General features: G+C 33.2%; 1 protein-coding gene across 3 annotated transcripts in view; it reads right to left on the reverse strand.

The window, feature by feature from the left end:
* LOC131852426 (RING finger protein nhl-1) overlaps window positions 1-18,708 on the reverse strand; it is a 120,780-nt gene that overhangs the window by 51,798 nt on the left and 50,274 nt on the right. The gene's annotated exons all lie outside the window — the stretch shown is intronic.

Below are 18,708 nucleotides of genomic sequence, written 5' to 3' on the forward strand. Positions count from 1 at the left end.
TTATTAACAATAATAAACAGTAACAAAAACCTTTGTTCAGTAGTGGACGTCTTCCGGGCTTTGATGATGATGATGACGAAGAAGAGCTGCATCAGGTACAATAATTTACAAAAATGCTACAATAATTTGCAAAGATAAGAAGCTACCTAATGCAGCTTTTCTTAAGTGGGAAAAATGCTAAATTACGTCATCACCATCATCATCATCGGAAGACGTCCACTACTGATCAAAGGCCTCCAAGAGATCTCTACATTATATATATTTATATATTCTAGAGTATATATATATATATATATTTTAGAGTAGGCATGTTCTAGAGCGGAGACCGCGAATTGGCGAAACGTAGTGTAGGACGCTCCGAAGCTAGGTATTGCGACAATATACGTAGGGTTGCTTGTAATAACTGGAAGAGAAGGGCTGAAGATCGTGCCCAGTGGCGTGCCTTGGGAGAGGGCTATGTCCAGCAATGATATGCAGTAGGCTGATGATGATGATGATGGTGATTGTAAATTCGAAAGTCGAAATTCGAAATCTGTACGTCTATCCTAATATTACATGGACGCATTTTTTTTAAATAACAAAAAGACGCTGCGATAATCTAGTAGGATATAACCCATTATTAATAACAGAAAAAGCTGTATTTTATTTAAGATGTAGTCGCCTAGTATCAATATTTTTATTCTAATTAATAATTATATGAACATTCGTATAAACTATCATACTCTGAATATAAAAATTTGTGCTGTGCGAGGAATTAAACCCGCGACCTTCGGAAGTAAGGCGGTATGCTAAACCGCTAGACCATCGAGGCCGTCATTATAATAAATATTTATTTATTTATTAAAACTTTAATGCACAGATTCACAAATAAAGCTGCACATGGCGGAATTAACACCTAGAGAGGCCAACCTAGAAATAAAATAAGATAATATACTAGATACATGTATATTTATACATGTATCTAGTATATTATCTAGGTAAGTAGTCACAGTAAGATTGAGTGAGATATTTTAAAGATATAAAGGAAGTAAGCAGTATAAACCGTATAAAACGAACACTGCAGTGGTGCATCACATCAAATCCTTTCTATTCTAAAAGCCTTAGCTGTTGTGTATCGGCAGCTCGATCCACTGGCTCGGATCCATGTCCTATAACATGCAAAGTAAAGCTGTTACATGTGCAGCTACATAAGTAACTATAAGTATCTCCCGGCTTTGCCTGCTTGACAATTTCATACCTGTACACGCTGACCCGCGCAGCTTCGTCTGCATCAAACTTACTTGACATTTATAATTTACGTATAATTGACGTTATAACGTCTTTATAAATTACTAGGTTTCCCATCGCGGCTTCGCCCGCGTGGACTATAGGTTATCGGGCGATTAAAGATCCATGCTCAGTAGTGGAATCTTATATAGCTTAAACCTTCCTCTTGAGTCAATCTATCTATCTATTAAAAACCAGCATAAAAAATCCGTGTAGTTTTTTAAGATACACAGGTACAGACAGACTTCTATCTATTCTATTTATTAAAAAAAACAGCATCAAAAGACAGACAACAGACGAAACGAAATTTATGACTTTTATATTTTATAGTTTATAGCGTGGCATAGTGATCTTGACCGCGTGGTATATATTCTTAGATAATGTACCGAAAAAATCCAAAAAAAAAGGTTCATAATTTTAGCTTAAAAGTGACGAATTTTTATACAAACTTTCATCTCGTTATCAAGGGCTACAACGACAAGGATGTGTAGTGGCGTTTCCTCTTCGGCCTGACAAAATTAGCAGAGCAAAAGACAGCAGGTTTGATTTTAAACGCTTCTTACTTGAGTAACCTGTGGATTTTTCTTTCCATACAAACTCAGACACAACTTACAGCGAAAGTTGGCTGGCGGTTGATATAAGTGAGACTGTTCTCGGAGCTGCGGACGAATGCTCGCGCACACCTGGAGCTCCGGCAATAAGCAGTAGAAGTACATTTAGAGGTTTTAGACGGTAGGAGTCCGGCAGTACCCGCTCGTTACCCATGTAGCGAGCGGGTCTCCATGACAGATTTCTCCAAGAAAAAAAAAAGGTGAGACTGTTCTAATTTTTATAGAGTCTAATTTAACTAAAAGTACTAATTTTAACAGACTAATACTGACACCAAAATTTATACATCATTTACGATACTCTCTAGACGTATATATTAACAGTACTTATGGTATATTCCATTACAATAACTATTAAACTTTAACTGAACTTTATCGTTAAATTGTCAAGACCCGGTAACTATAGCATGAGAAACACTCGCCAGTATTTATGACATCGTAAAATCGGATCATAAATTTTATTAACACCCTGTATAATTGTCATAAATCGATAGGAGACGCTGCCGACCTAGAGTGATTGAAAATTAGGATGATTGAGCAATGTTAGTGAATTCAAAAATTCAAAATTCTATATTTAGGTACATTTTAGACAATTGTTGAAAACTCCTTTCAAGCTTAAAGATACGTGCCAGGAGGCACTACTCTTCCATAGCTTATATCATAACTTTTGAAAAATATTTCTAATTTATTATATTATATATTTATTTACATAATTATATTTTAAATGCATACACCCTGTATAATTGTCATAAATCGATAGGAGAATTGTCATAGAGTGATTGAAAATTATATTATATAGCAATGTTAGTGAATTATATTCAAAATTCTATATTTAGGTACATTTTAGATAATTGTTTAAAAACGCTTTCAAGCTTAAAGATGATTGAAAAGAGGCTGATCTTCCATATGCTTATATCATAACTTTTGAAAAATATTTCTAATTTATTATATTATATATTTATTTACATAATTATATTTTAAATGCATACACCCTGTATAATTGTCATAAATCGATAGGTATAATTGTCATAAATTTATTATATTATATATTTATTTACATAATTATATTTTAAATGCATACATTAATGGAGATGACTGAGAATATGTGCGATTCGAAATTAGAACTCAGTGTATTTGTGTATGTGTATGTGTTGTGTATGTGTGTGTGTGTTTGTGTGTAATTTTGAAAATATAAACAGAAACCGTTACAAAAACAAAATTGCGCGTTGTCAATAAGAGTTTCAAATTCTTTCTTTCCTGTAATATATTTATTCATACAAGTGTAACGCTAGCTAAATATTTGTCTGAAACTTATCTACTCCCTAATAATTCGAGTTTGTTTTGTTAGATAATGTGTTTGCTTTGTCGAACATGAACAAACGAGTGCTAGATGTTTTGTGTAGGTATTCACAAAACTATATCGTATATTTTATGATAAATTGGATACATATTGGTTCTATATACCTAGTTTGATATATATACGATTATACTAATATTGTAAATACGAAAGCGTATGCCTGTCTGTGTATTACGTTTTCATTACTAATTAGCTGAAAGGGTATATTTGACGTTAAAATAGTTTGTGTGAAAAGGACTAGGCTATATGTTATCTCGAAATAGTAGAAAAAGGAAGGTATGTTTTAAATTCATCGAAGCAGGTGACGAACCTATGGCGAGCTTCAGTTGTATTGGTGTTTCCATCACCGGAGATACAATCATAAAATACTTATATAGACTTATTGATAGACAGTTTTTGGTGTCCGCAAGTTTGAACCTATATTTCGATTTAAAACGGGCAAGTAAATTAAGTATACTTAGTTTTTAAATATTTGTGCAAAAATTAACATAAGTTTTACATATAAATAATGCCCGTGACAGATTTAAAAATGTTATTCGTGCACCACCCTTGCCCATTAACTGCCACCGCTATCAAAGCATTAGGTTGGCTGGAAGAGATCTCTATAAGTCCACCGTTACCCAATTTTTTTTATAGCTATCTTAATTATTAAGTTACAGGTACAACTACGCTCTCAAAGTTCAAATTCAAAATTCAAATTCAAAATATCTTTATTTTGTAGGTCTTTCAATGATATATAGTTTATGATCGAGATGAGAAGTGACAAGAACTATATTTTGTATTTTCAAGATATATAGTTTATGATTAGAAGTGAACTATAGTCTAGTATTATGTACCGTTGTACCGACATGGGTTGGCATATTTTGCAGATAAACCCTCAATTATCTTTACATAGTATAAAACAAATCACTCTATCTATAACTGAAAACTGCATTAAAACCCGTTACGTGATTCAAGAGGAAGGTATATGTGTATAATATATGCGTGTTATAGTATAGAACATGCCGAGAGATTAAAATTTGTAATACATACGTTTGAAGCCAGGACGAGTCGCTAGTATAAAATAAAAAAAATCTTTATTATTGAATGTGATTGAAGTTACATGAGCGCTCTATCTGAATTTCGGGTTAGTATCCCCTTTACGACTAACTCTGCATAAAAAGTATATTTCATGCTGTATCGAATTTTAGAGGCTTTTTACTCAGAGTAGCAACGTTGCATATCAAATATTTCGCTTTTCGGTGAACGAAATTGCATTTTTATCCGACGTAGCGGAGTTAAAGTCACGTGCACAATATTTGCTACTAAATATGAGCATTTCACTGCGACCTATGTTTTTTATTTTTGTAAACGTATATACTGCGCATTAACAGTCAATGATGTCACTTTTATGACGCTTATTTTCAATATTTATAATAATACAAACTCTTCAAAAATACTTTAATTCAATCTCATTCTACGAAATAAAAAATATTAAGTCAATCATATCTGTAGCCTATTAGGAACACAGTCCTTAAACAGGTATGAAGAGATAGATGTCTTCATACCTGAACAAGAGTATTAATGAGTTGAAGTTCGAATTGCTTCCTCACGCACCCTATTTTATTTATTTATTTAAAACTTTATTGATTTTATACAATAGGCGGGCTTAATGCTAGTAGCATTCTCTACCAGCCAACCTTAGGGAGTGCAGAGATACTCGAAGGCGGTTTAGTTTTAATAAATTAAATGTAATTATATTAAATAGATATAAGATCATACATATACATGATAATATACTACATACAAACAAATTATGAGCATACATACATACATATTTATATATATTATAAACATACTACACATATAAATAAGATGATGATGATGATCATTTTTGCAGTTCTATGTTAGACTATTTAAAAGCTATTCGCCAGATTTGGCAGCCTCGGATTATGTCTTTATTCCAAATTAAAAAAAATAGCCCGGCGGCAAAAGATTTGCCAACAATGAAGAGGCAGAGTCTACGGTTAATAGCTATTTTGAGAAGCTTGATGGATCCTACTATAAAGCAGGTATCGAAGCTATTGAACAATGTTGAAAAAAGTGTATCGAATTGAAAGAAGTATATATTGAAAAAAAAAAACAATTTTTTTACCGTTTGATTTGAAAGGCGAATATTTAAAATTAAAAAGTATTTTTGCAATTTTTTTACTATTTTCTTGGTAAGGTCGAGTACTTTTGGGACCGCTCGAGTATATAAACAAAGTTTGTTAAGTTGTGTAACATTTGTATTTTACAAATTTTTCGCTTTTCAACTTTGCTTACGCGTATATAAATGTCTTCATATCTGTTTCAGGGCTATGATCCCTTTAGGCTATAGGTATGATTGACTAACTGGAAGTATGAATAAAGCAATTTTAAGAGTATATTATTTGAATATTTTGGCTTTTATTCGTATATATTAAGTTACACATGTAAACGGTTAGGTAAGATTTTTTTTCTGTAACTGCAATGATAAACCTTTCTGATACCGACACTCGATGGTAAGTGGTAACCGACTTTTATATATATGAACAGCACAACATCATATGGCGACTTGACTATTGCGCCCTCTAGTACGTTATCATTCCAGAGAATTACGTAACGTTTAAAAAAAACCCTATAAATTACTATTAACTATACATATATATTTATATATTATGAAATGTGAGTGATCTCTCTTTGCACACAAAAGATATATAAGATAAACTGTCATTGCACGTCTTTATCAACTTAATAGAACCAAATATTGTTGGAATTTTTGTCTGTGCGTTTGTGTGAAATTAATTAAATAAAGAACACTCAAATAGTTAAGTCGCATATGAAAACGACTTAACTATTTGAGTACTTTTACACTTTTATATTGCGATAATACCTTTACATTTAGTATTTATTTTACTTCAAACGGTTCACAAACAAAAAAGTTATTTAGGTAAGACGCAGGCTCAGTTAGTAAACGAATAAATTTATTCCACCCCCAATATCTTATTATCTCAAGTTATTGAGTGGATCTCTCAAATAATCCTCATATTTAAAACACAAAGATAAATTAACTTCCTTAATACAAGTACCGAATTAAATCTTCGCTTCAAAACAAAGATGTATGTCGATAATTCTAATTTCTACCATATGGCCAGTATTATTACGATTCATTTTCATTTAAATTTTATAATATGTTTCAAAATAAACAAAGTCATACAAGTCGTCACTTGAAAGGATCTTAAACGTGGAACATTATCTTAAATACTTGAAGTGTTCTTTGCTATTATTGAATTATATATCTATATACCTACCTATTGTTATTTTGTGTTGTTTGTGTTGCGTGACGATAAGTGACGACAGTAATAAAAAAGGTAAATACAGAACTAGTTTGGAGCGAATCTGTTCCTGCACCCATTTGTCACATTAGCTACCATGTTTCACAATTATACGATACGTTCTTTCAATATCGATCAAGAGCTTTAGCGCGGGATTGATGTTTTTTATCAATTTTTTTTTATTCACTCTTTCGCGCGTATTTGCATTGTTTGTTCACCTTCTTTTAATATTTAATTTAATGGTTGATATTATTTTCTAAAAATACATTTTTATTAATAACTATCTAACTAATAAAAACATAATTATTGGTTTTTGGTCCATAGTCTTATTTAATAATTACAAAATGGCGGATCTGCCGCCATTTTGTATTTATTAAATAAGACCCCAAAACAGGCACTATTTAAGCAAGAAGGAATGCGCGAGCAGAGGACTTGCTCGTTCTTTCTCGTTCTCTTTGTTTACATTTTCACGTACAATCTTTTCATAAAAAAGAGCATAAGTGTAAAGGCAGCTATTGTTATATTTCAGAAACTACTAATACTAATTATTTGTAATAGATTTTGTAGGCTCACCAGCATTGGTCTTATTACTAATACAAATGAAAAATATGAATATTTTAAATATACACAAAACACAATATTACCTCCTCCTTATATATATTATATTATTCTGTTTTATTCACGGAGAGTTCATGGTTTTCGCACCATCTCTCTATTGTTCTGAAGGCTTCTCTCTGTGCGATCGCATAAGGTTCCCTATATATAATACAGCAATGTCGTCTGCGTAACCTACCGTGTAGAGGTCGTTGTCGTTAGCTCCTCAATGAGCTAAAATACCCCTCCTTGTGCTGTGTTTACGAAATGAGCATGTCAAGTGTTATGTTCACTACGATGTTGCGGCTTACCAAATCCTGTGGAGTGCTGCGTTGATTTGCCTTCACTGTAGGCGTGTTGGTTGGTGTGCACTGGTTTGTTTAAAAAATATCTTGAGTTAATATTGATATTATTGAAATATATATTAATAAATAAAATTATTAAATAAATATATTATTAATAAAATTGAAATATATATATGTGGTGGGAAAAATATAGGTTTCTGTGTCATTCATATTATCCGATTTTTTAAGACAGCCTATTGTGTGTCAACTTTGACTGCTTGGTTGGAAAATCGCCTCCAACAGTCTGTGGCGAATTAGTTTTTTATATTGTTTCCTTTTAGTTGTGTAATAAATAACTCTCGGACAATTAACACAGCGCCATCTCTAGTTCCGTTCTGTCACGGTAAGCAAAGCGTGTTGTGTCTCGGCTGGGGGTATGTCAATAGACAACTGATATAAACCCCGAGATGCCTGTTGATGTTAGTGTTATCTTATGGTTTGTGATCGGGCATTTATGAACGTTGGTTCCAGAGCCCTTGTGTAATATATAGTTAATATTGATATTATTGAAATATATATTAATAAATAAAATTATTAAATAAATATATTATTAATAAAATTGAAATATATATAGAACACGTAAATAAACAATAAATAAATAACTCTGGACAATTAACACAGTAAGCAAAGCGATATAAAAAATCATAATTTCATGTAAATATATTAATGTTTGTACCGTGCGAGGAATCGAACCCGCGACCATCGGAATAAAGCAGTGTGCTAAACTGCTAGACCACAGACGCCGTCAAACGAGTTTATACTATATTCATTTATACTGCGGATTAAACGTAACGTCTAGATAACGCTGTGTGAATTGTCCTGATATTAATATAATTATTAATATAATATTTAAATGGCTATTTTAAAAATTTTAACTCGATTTCTTAATGATTAATAATCTATAAAAGTTTTTCCAAATTCCTAGTCATTTCTTGAACTGTAAACGTTAATCTCTATGAAAATAGAAAAAAGCTGATCTGTATCGTATTACAGACATCAATTCCAAGTAAAAAAGAGAACCAGTCGGTTTTCCAATTAAGGAAGCTGCTCTTTTAAATGTAACCGGCCTCCGGAAATGGAACGGCGCTGGTAAATGCAAATTACAATATCGACAAAGTAGGCTAAGCTCGGTTGAGAGTTTTACAGCGATCCGGCAACTAGTCCAGCGAATGTAGTGAAATTCGCAATTGATTTCTACTATTTTACTCAACAAATTTGTCCTCGTGTTCAAATTTTAAAAATAGGTTAAGAAAAGAAAACACCTTATTTTGAATTTGTATAAGGAAAAAGGACCTTCAGGTGCCTTCTTCTTCTATAATAAACTCAGGTGACAGAGAGGCAATTCAAACTTTATATTAAACAAATGTTATTCTATTATAGTATAGATGAATTTTTTAATATATGTTTGAAGAACAACATAATAATTTGTTTTTCATAGCTTGATATATGAATCCTGACATCCTCAGTTTTACCATATAGTAATTTTTGTTGCTGTGACGTGGTCTAGCTCACTAAAATGTTCAGGAGTCGAGCGCAGTGACTCATCCGTCATCTGAAATGTTGTAGGGACTGGTCTGCTCTTATCACTACGACTGATTTAAATTGTGTTTTTATATTTGAGCCTAAATAAATTAGTGCTGGTTGGTAGTTTGTATTCACATGTTTCGACTTGTAAAATGTGAACTTACAAGGATTGTTAAAAAGAGCAACACACAAGTTTCTTGCTTATTCTTCTTGTGATGAGACAGCTTTCCAAATAAGCGGTAGATTTAAAAAAATGTTGACTATTCAAAAGTGCTTAAATTAAGTTTATTTGTATAAACAATTCTTCTTTTTTCAATAAATATTATTACTGCATCTAACTTGTACGTTGATGACGATTCAATAAATATTATTATTATAGATTTATTGTCAAATTAGCTGTCCCGGCAAACGTTGTTTTCTCATGTAAATTAAAATCGCTATTAAAAAATAAGGGTTGGAGATAGAAGAGTGAAAACTTAGGGTTGTATGTATTATTAATGCCACATTATAAAAAGTAAAAAATATGGACAATACTTATTACTTAGGGGTATGAGAGAAATAGATAGTAGCCGAATCTCGCATAGTGTATGCATAATTTCATAAAAATCACCGTTTTGGAGGAGTATGGTAACATTGTGATAAGAGTATTTTATATATATGATTATAGATTTATTAGGCACTGTATGCCAACGGTACTTTTGTGTGCTTTTGTGTTAGATTAAACATGGTTGTCTAGGAATTATGGGATAATCGGATAATACAATCCATTGACTGTCCGTTGTAGCATTACAATATATATTTATATAACTAACAAACAGACACATACCCTTTTTCAATTATATTAGTATGGATACAAAATCCTTTAAAATATTTTCAAGAATATTTAGGATAAAATAAAATAAAATATTTAGTTTACATTCACCGTCATCGTATGCTTTTAAAAGCAACAAAATATCGTACTAATTGCTTAATAACGTAAGTAAACAGTACAGTAGATATCCCTTAATGGAGAAAAACAGATTGTTTATAATAAGGGCAATATCATTGCCTACTGATAAAGAAACCTAATAGATCAACCTCTGTGTAGGCTCCCTTGGAAACCACGGTGGAATAACAGACCTGACTTCATACCCCTATCATCCTTCATTGTGCTCCGTCATTGTAAACCATTAACACACACGTGGTGTAATTTCAATAATAATCATCTAAATTTATAATTATATATTAACTCAAAGGTGACTGACGTAGTGATCTATCAACGCACAGCCCAAACCACTGGACGGGTCGGGCTGAAATTTGGCATGCAGGTAGATGTTATGACGTAGGTACCGCTAAGAAAGGATTTTGATTAATTCTACCCCCAAGGGGATGAAATAGGGGATGAAAGTTTATATGAAACTTTGTCAATTTTAATCCGATCGGGCTGAGACTTTGCATGCATAAAGCTACTATGACGTAGGCATCCCCTAAGAAAGGATTTTGATAAATTCCACCCCTAAGGGGATAAATGAATGCGATCGAAGCCGCGGGCAAAAGCTATTCTAATATAAAAATATTCCTTTATAAAATGTATACAATACATTCATAGAGAAATATCCGCAAAAGAAAAGGAACTTTTAATTCTCATAGTATTCAAATCGCGCATATTGTCATGACACGCTCGTCATCCTACTGCGGCTGCACGCCGTGGTGCATTACTTTTGCGCGGGAAAACTAAAAAACTACAAAATGTCTTCTTCTGCAGACATCCTGATAAACTGTTGTATTTCTGATACTTAATTACTTTATACCATTCTACAAAATTATATGTTAGAGTTCACATTTATATTGTAGAAAAATCTGATATTTTAAAAAATATATTAAAAGAAGGTAGTTTGTGTTTAGTACTAATGAAATACCCAATGTTATTACAAATATTGTAAATAGCGCCATCTAGTATTTATAGACCGTCCTAAGTTGTTTGTCATAAGATAACCCGCTTCTCTCCCTAGTACTCTAACTTCAGTCTATAAATACGGAGTTCGGTAGTTGAATAATTCTGTTTCGTTGAACAAGCCACTGCATTTAGTCGACAAACACATAACGTGCCGGTTGTATTTCGGACACTAATGTGGATTGTATTGGAGACGGGTTTGTCCCGCACTTAGTTGGGCCTGGGGGGAAGCTGTGAAGGTGAGTGACACGCTTTTTAAACCCACACACCACACCCGTGTCGCAAGTCACGGGAGGTAGGGTTTCTGTTCCGGTAGCCGGCTTCAAAGCCTAAGTCGTCATCATAATTAGTGCTTCTTACATATATGTCTGCAATTTACTTTTATTTTAATATACTACTTTAATATACAACAAACGGACTATTAATACAGACCCTATTATCATACGCTAACAGGAACCTATATTAAAAAAATCAAGTTTCCGGCCCTAGTAGACCAGTCAGAACGAATCTCCTTATATATGTACATTGAATTAACCGTCAGTCATTGCGGTTAAAGACCTGCTTAGATCTAGCGGTAACATTTTTCGTACCAGAAAAAAACACGTGTCAAAATAACCGCTTTTAGAGGAGGCTTTTATAAATCTTCAGTTATTGTGCCTCGGACTTGATGTAGGTGGGATGCTTAACAATGGACATCTCACGCAAGATCCGAATTATATAATAAATATATGAGATAACAATAAAACTCCATTGTTATGTGCTGCGGTACTAGAAGTTCGTAATATCAATTTTAGGAGTTGATATATAAATGAGGAAGGAAGGAAATTGAACAGTAATCTTTATATTACTTAGGTACATTTTGGAAGTTATTACAAAATGTATAGAAATTATAATCTATTAATAATAATCTCACGACAATTCGCACAGCGCCATCTAGTTAAAATTAAGCTAGCTAAAACTTGTGTTATAGGTACTAGATAACTAATACAAATACATATATTTTTCGTAAATACACACATAATATACATAGTAAACACTCACACCGATATAAACAATCATACTCATAAATAGAAATTGTGCCGTGCGAAGACTCGAACCCGCGACCATCAGCAGTAAGGCGGTGTACTAAACGGCTAGACCACCGAGATCGTCAAAATGAGTAAACAAATGAAATGAAATGTTTAATATCACTTACCTGTATTGTGTCTGTTCAATTTTATATTCGTAATTTAGTAAACATTCAACATTCCACTAACACTAACGATCCAAAGAAAAATGTAATAAACAAATCTACTCAAAAAGGGAAGGTGTGAGAAAAAATCCAATTACGTCCCTCCATTATGTTTAACGAGGCTCTTCTAAGGACCCAGGGTATCCCTTACATGATCTTAATGTTAGAGAGGGCTTCTTAATGCAAATTTTTAGTACACTACCAAATTAGAATGGCCTAGAACGGAACGGGATGAAATAACTGTAAAAAATACCCACGGGGAACTAACAATTCGTTTCGAAAATGGAGACATTATGTTACGTTTAGCGCTATTTGTGAAGTTAATGAAATATTCTAATCTTCATTAGTCTTCTTGTAATATATAAAATTCTCGTGCGTTATCTTACTTATCTTATCTACGTATTAATATTATAATATAAAGTTTGTGGATATGCATGAATGTTTGTTAGATACTCTTTCAAGCAAAACCTACTGTTCGGATTTTGATGAAACTTACAATTGCAAAATGAATCCAAAATGCAGTTTTATTATTTACTTGCTTTTGCTCGTAGCATCGCTCCCGTTAATCTATCTCCTTAGAGGTGGAATTTATCAAAATCCTTTCTTAGGGGACGTCATATTAGCTTTATGCATGCAAAGTCTCAGCCCGATCGGTTTAAAATTAACAAAGTTTCATACAAACTTTCATCCCTTATTTTATCCCCTTGGGGATAGAATTAAATGAATATACTTTCTTAGCGGATGACGTAGCATAACATCTTCCTACATGCCAAATTTCAGCCCGATCCGTCCAGTGATTTGGGCTGTGCGTTGATAGATCACTACGTCAGTCAGTACCTTTGAGTTATATATATTTAGATACACAAAATATAATAATAATATGACTGGTCCACCAAGTCAAATCACTCGACGAGATATGGAAAGATCTATGCTTGGAGTTTCTCTAAGGGATCTAAACCGAATCGAAATACCAGAGAACCACCAGAGAAGGTCACCGACATTGCTCTTCGTATTTGCAAGTAGAAATGGCAGTGTGCTGGTCATATCTGTAGCAGAACCGATGCTTGCTGGAGTAGACGTGTTCTAGAGTGGAGACCGCGAATTGGCAAACGTAGTATAGGACACCCAGCAGCTAGGACGACGTCATAAGTAGGGTAAGTAGGGTTGCAGGTAGTAACTAGAAGAGAAGGGCTGAAGATCATGCCCAGTGGCGTACCTTAGGAGAGGCCTATGTCCAGCAGTGGACTGTAGTGGACTGATGATGATGATGTTACACAAAAAAAACTATCTAATCCAGGAGCTCTCTATTTTAGCGGTCGGTTAAAATACAATTATACCAAGAACCCTTAAAATTTTATTTGACAAATGAATTATAGCAACAATGAAATAATTTTAGCAAGTTTTTACGACGATAAATATGTTTTGTTGCGACGCGAAGCCTCGTAACGACCCTTAAACAGTTAGAAAGAGAAATATATATATTTATTCATCGAGTAAGTGGAGGACATAAAACTTTTTGATGTTTCTTCCGTTGCTGTAACTTGGTAACAAGAGACGTGGTGTAAAAGCCACAAGCCATTAAAAACTCGCAATGAAATTTTCTCACTCGGCGAAATAATTTTGTTGCTGATTAAATTGTAACAAACTAATTAAAAACACATAATTATTTACACGTTTTTGATTTAAACTAGTGCATTCGTTATTTTGATGAACGCACTAGTTTAAATTAGAAACGATATACGGTATAAATATACGGTTTAAAACTCATTTAGGAAAACATCTATCCTTAAAACAACCGAATTATCTGAGTGTAACATTTAAATAAACATGAAATACATTTTAATTTCCTTTATGGAATTCAAAGTGCATTTGTGCATCTATATATTAATTTAATACTTTCTGGTTTCATTTAATAAAACTAACAATCACTATAATCGAAATCATTGAATCGCAAAGAGCCATATAATAAATACTACGTCAGCGTATATTTTGTACTAGCTGTACACGCGACTTCGTTCGGGTGGAATTTAACTTTATTTTTCTAAAATAAAGTTAGCCTAAGTTACTCCACTCACCTGCCAAAAAAAGTCCCGTCAAATTATTATTACATCACCCACCTGCTAAGAAAAGTCAAAATCGGTCTACCCATTTCAAAGATAAGCCGGAACAAACAGACAGACAGACAAAATTGTAAAAAATGTTATTTTGGTGTATGTACCGTATTTAAATTCATATGCATGTAGCGAAAAACGGCTATTTCAATATTACAAATAGACACTCCAATGTTAGTTATATGTACAGATTATTTTGATTATTAAAATATTAAATTAACTTGAAAATATATTTCAAATATGGTAATATTCTGTTATTCTCTAATATTAGGTACCTAAAATATTAACCGTATAAAATTAAAAAAAGTACGCAAACAAACTGAAGTTTTTTATTCTGATTTCTACAACATCTCGAGAGAGCTGTTTATTAGGCCGCCATCTTGAATGACAACGCTGTAAAAATATTATCAGCGTTTAGATAACAAAATAAGGAGCTGAAAAGTTTCGCGCTTTTAAAGAAAAATATTACATCACCGTTTTCCACTGTACAGACATGGAATAAATGCAGTAGACTCATTCAGTCTGGTAAATAATACAATCCTGGATGTTTAAGCAATCACTCAAAATGACTGGACAGATTACATTACAATATAAAAATAATAACTAGATGGCGCTGTATGAATTATCCTGCACAGCGCCATCTTGCACTAAGCTAAGCAGGGCTTGTGTTATAGGTCCTAACGGATACAAATACTTAAATATATATTTTTATTACATACCTAATGTACATAGAAAGGGGAAGGATTGTTAATGTGGACTGAGTATTTTATTGCTAGTAATAAACCATTTCAGGTTGACCTCCATGCTCCCCTGGAAACCACCTTGTTAAATTTGTCACGATGGGCTAACTCACCCGACCTCATGCTCATCTTATGATCCTCAATTGGTGCGCCGCCAGCGTAAACCGTTGGCGCAGGCGGGTGCACCATTCCATTATCATCCATACAATGTACACATAAAAAACACTCGAACCGATATAAACAATCATACTCATGAATACATATGTTTTCACCGTGGGAGGAAACGAATCCCCGACATGGAATGTAGAGCGGTGTGCTACACTGCTAGACCACCGAGGTAATTAATGGTGACAGCTCTAGAAGTAAATATATTGTTTTATTCCAGTAATAATAATTGGTCAGTAGTTTTATAAATTTACTGCCAACAGTTCTATAACCATTTATTTATTTATTTGCTTTGAATAGGTTATATTGTTCTTACAAATTAATTTACAGTTTCATATTCAGCTACATTTTGAGCATGCAAATTTAAACTCATGGTAACATAACTTGTTAAATGTTAACAATGAATGTCATAATTATTTATATTGTTAAATGTCCAAAATTAAAATTAGTGAATTAAAAGTATACGTAATAATAACAATTTATACATTATTATAGGAAATAATCCGTGTTTGAAGTTGAGCTTCTTGTATTCAGCGCTGAGGATATGTTGTAGTAGTCGATCATCGCTGAAAATACTCCTGCATGTACACGGTCACTACAAGCTTTGCCATTCTTGAGGAGTCATGAAAACAGTAATCTGTAATCTCGCTTGTCCTAACTTTTCAAATAACTAACAGCTTGAGGATCAAGCTATAAAGCTTACTTCTCCAGCTAGGTAGGTAAGGTAAGGTAGTGAAAATAGGTGAGGCATAGGTGCCCACGCAGGTGACTTTAAGTCTCCCTTTGGCATTTGCAAGTTAATGGCAGTTTTGAAGTGACACATGACGTTACATGTTGAATGTATGAATATAATTACTGTAATGTGTGGTTGTAACTTTAACGAAGCGGGTGCCTGAAATTATATGAATAAGTTAGTTTTATAATATTATGTTCTCTGTGGTTCTATGTATGGTCTTTGTTTCTATAAAACTTTTGAACGAACGTGATATAGTCGATTCACAATTAAATTTTTCTTGTGGATGGTGTTCTCTGCTATATTTTAGTCGACTATGACTTATCCGTCATACTCGTGAACGGGTCAAGCAGTACCCGTTCACGAGTATGACGTGACCGGGGACCGGTCTGTTCGGATTACGAACACTGATTACGCTGTTTACTTTTGACAAAATTGCAAAAGCACATGATGGTCACTCTATTCTCCCAAATTTGAAAAATGAATCTGTATTATAGTGTAAACAATATTTGAAAAGAATACGAGCTGAGTGATTTCTCGTACGGTGCAAACATTTGTATTCATGAGTATGACTGTTTGTATCGGTCTGGGTGTATTCTATATGTATTATATATATATTCTTTTATAAAAAAAATGTCTTAATATCAGTTGTCTAGTACACAAGCTCTGCTTACCGTAAGGCTAGATGGCGCTGTTGAATTGTTCAGGGTTATTTATTTATTATTTTCTTCAGTCGTTATATCTATACAAAAGTATTTCTTTATTTGCGTGTCACCCATATACCATAAAAAATCTTTCTTAAGGGACGATTTGCAAAGACTCAGCCCGACGGACTTAAAATTTACAAAGCTATTTTATCTTGGAGGTAGTAACAAATTTATCGTGGTTTGAGATGTGCGTTGATAGATCACTACGTCAGTCACCTTTGAGTTATATATATTTAGATTAAAAAGCGTTTCCTTCCATGTCTCATCCACATGAATTTTAATTCTATCAAATAGCATATTCTGCACTTCGCTACATTACGTGCAAAAAGGTACAACATTGTTACATCTCAATAATAAGTTTTAATTTATCATCGTATACCCTTTCAGACTACCTTCTACATTAAGTCTAAAAACTCAAAGTCCATGAAAAGTTTCATAATCGAAGCTATTTTTCTGAACCAAATGGCTTGTCGAGTCAGCTTTACTTAATCAATTATCTTAATACAGGAGTATGCATAATATTTTTAGAGAGATGCCGTCGAAAACATGTTTTTCCCGATACCACACATTTTACTGCATGCAATCCGTTCAGTTTTGTTTCAGTTGTTTGTCGACGAAAGTTGACTGAAGAAGTTACTTATAAAATTTCTGCTTTATTTCAAAAATATACTTTTCGATTTCATGTTATCATTTGAAAATTGTGAAGTGTGGCATCGAGGTAAAACTATTTAAGCCTAGCATGGGTATGAGCACCAGTAACACCATCGGTTCAGAAATACCATAGCTAGAAGGTGATTCCGCAATGTGATTGTTTGCGGCAAAAAGTTTCAGTTAAAATGCACGGTAGAGGATCGCTATTCGTCCAGATGATTAGGATAGTATTTTAGTTTCTAGCGGGTAGTGTAATGACGAATTATACTACTAAGTGAAGAAATGTGTGTCAGTTATAGTTATGATGAATATTACAGCTTATTTCTTACGTTACGTTTTACGTTTCAATAAAAAATAATTAATTTTATGAAGCAAGTGAATCAATTTGAATTTAATTGCACTAAAATCTTTAATTTTGTTTATCTTTGTTACTAAAATAACAGGCAAGCAAACGATGGTTAGAGAAGGATGGTAAGTGGCAACCGTCGCCTATATACTGTACATCCCGGAGTACTAAAGTGTGTTGCCTCCGCGCACTGTAATTTCACTGCCATGGGACTGAAGGGGGAGACCCCTTAACACTAATATGGGATTGATGAAGGATGATGTATGGATTGATGAGTTTTTGTTACTCATTTACGCAAAAACTACTAAATGAATTTTAATGAAACTTTACAATAATATAGCTTATACATCAGAGTACATATAAGCTACAAATTGCGCGCGCGGTGGGGTGCGTTGAAACCACAAGCACTGCTAACTAAACTACTAAGTTTAGTTATATTTTTCAATCTTTCAGTTAGAGACTGAGAAATGTTAGATTTAGATAACCGCAACGTCTTTTAACAAAGTATTTCTCAGTATCTTTTGTAAGTTGAAGAGTGAATAGGAATTGCCAGCAATCTCGTCTCAATAAATAAAAGTTTATAGATATATATCTACATATATATTTAATGCAAAGTACCACGCCTATTGAAGGGCTTTGATCCTGAAATAAAGCGAGATTTTTTACGATTTGCGACCTCAAGGATTTATCGTTCGTGACAAACCGACCGCTGGAATGAAGGTATTTTGCGGATACTATCGGATGGGGTTGATTTTATTCACTTATTCGCATTATCGGCTTGGCTGTTTTATTTATTTGCAGATTGTATTTATGTTGCCGAATATATTTTAAAAGTTAATTCACATTTTAATTACAGAATAAATAATAATATAGTGTAATATCTCAGGACAGCAGCTATACAGCTTGTGTTATGGGTACTGGACAACTGACACAAATAAATAAATATATTTTGTTCTTTTTTTACTATAAATATCACCCAGACCAACACAAACAATCATACTTATGAATACAAATGTGTGTGCACCGAGTGAGAAATTGAACTTGTAACCATCGGAAGTAAGGC

Source organism: Achroia grisella, unplaced genomic scaffold, assembly GCF_030625045.1.
Source record: "Achroia grisella isolate CSIRO2021 unplaced genomic scaffold, CSIRO_AGI_Agris_v1 utg1061, whole genome shotgun sequence".
In the NCBI taxonomy this organism is placed as follows: domain Eukaryota; kingdom Metazoa; phylum Arthropoda; class Insecta; order Lepidoptera; family Pyralidae; genus Achroia; species Achroia grisella.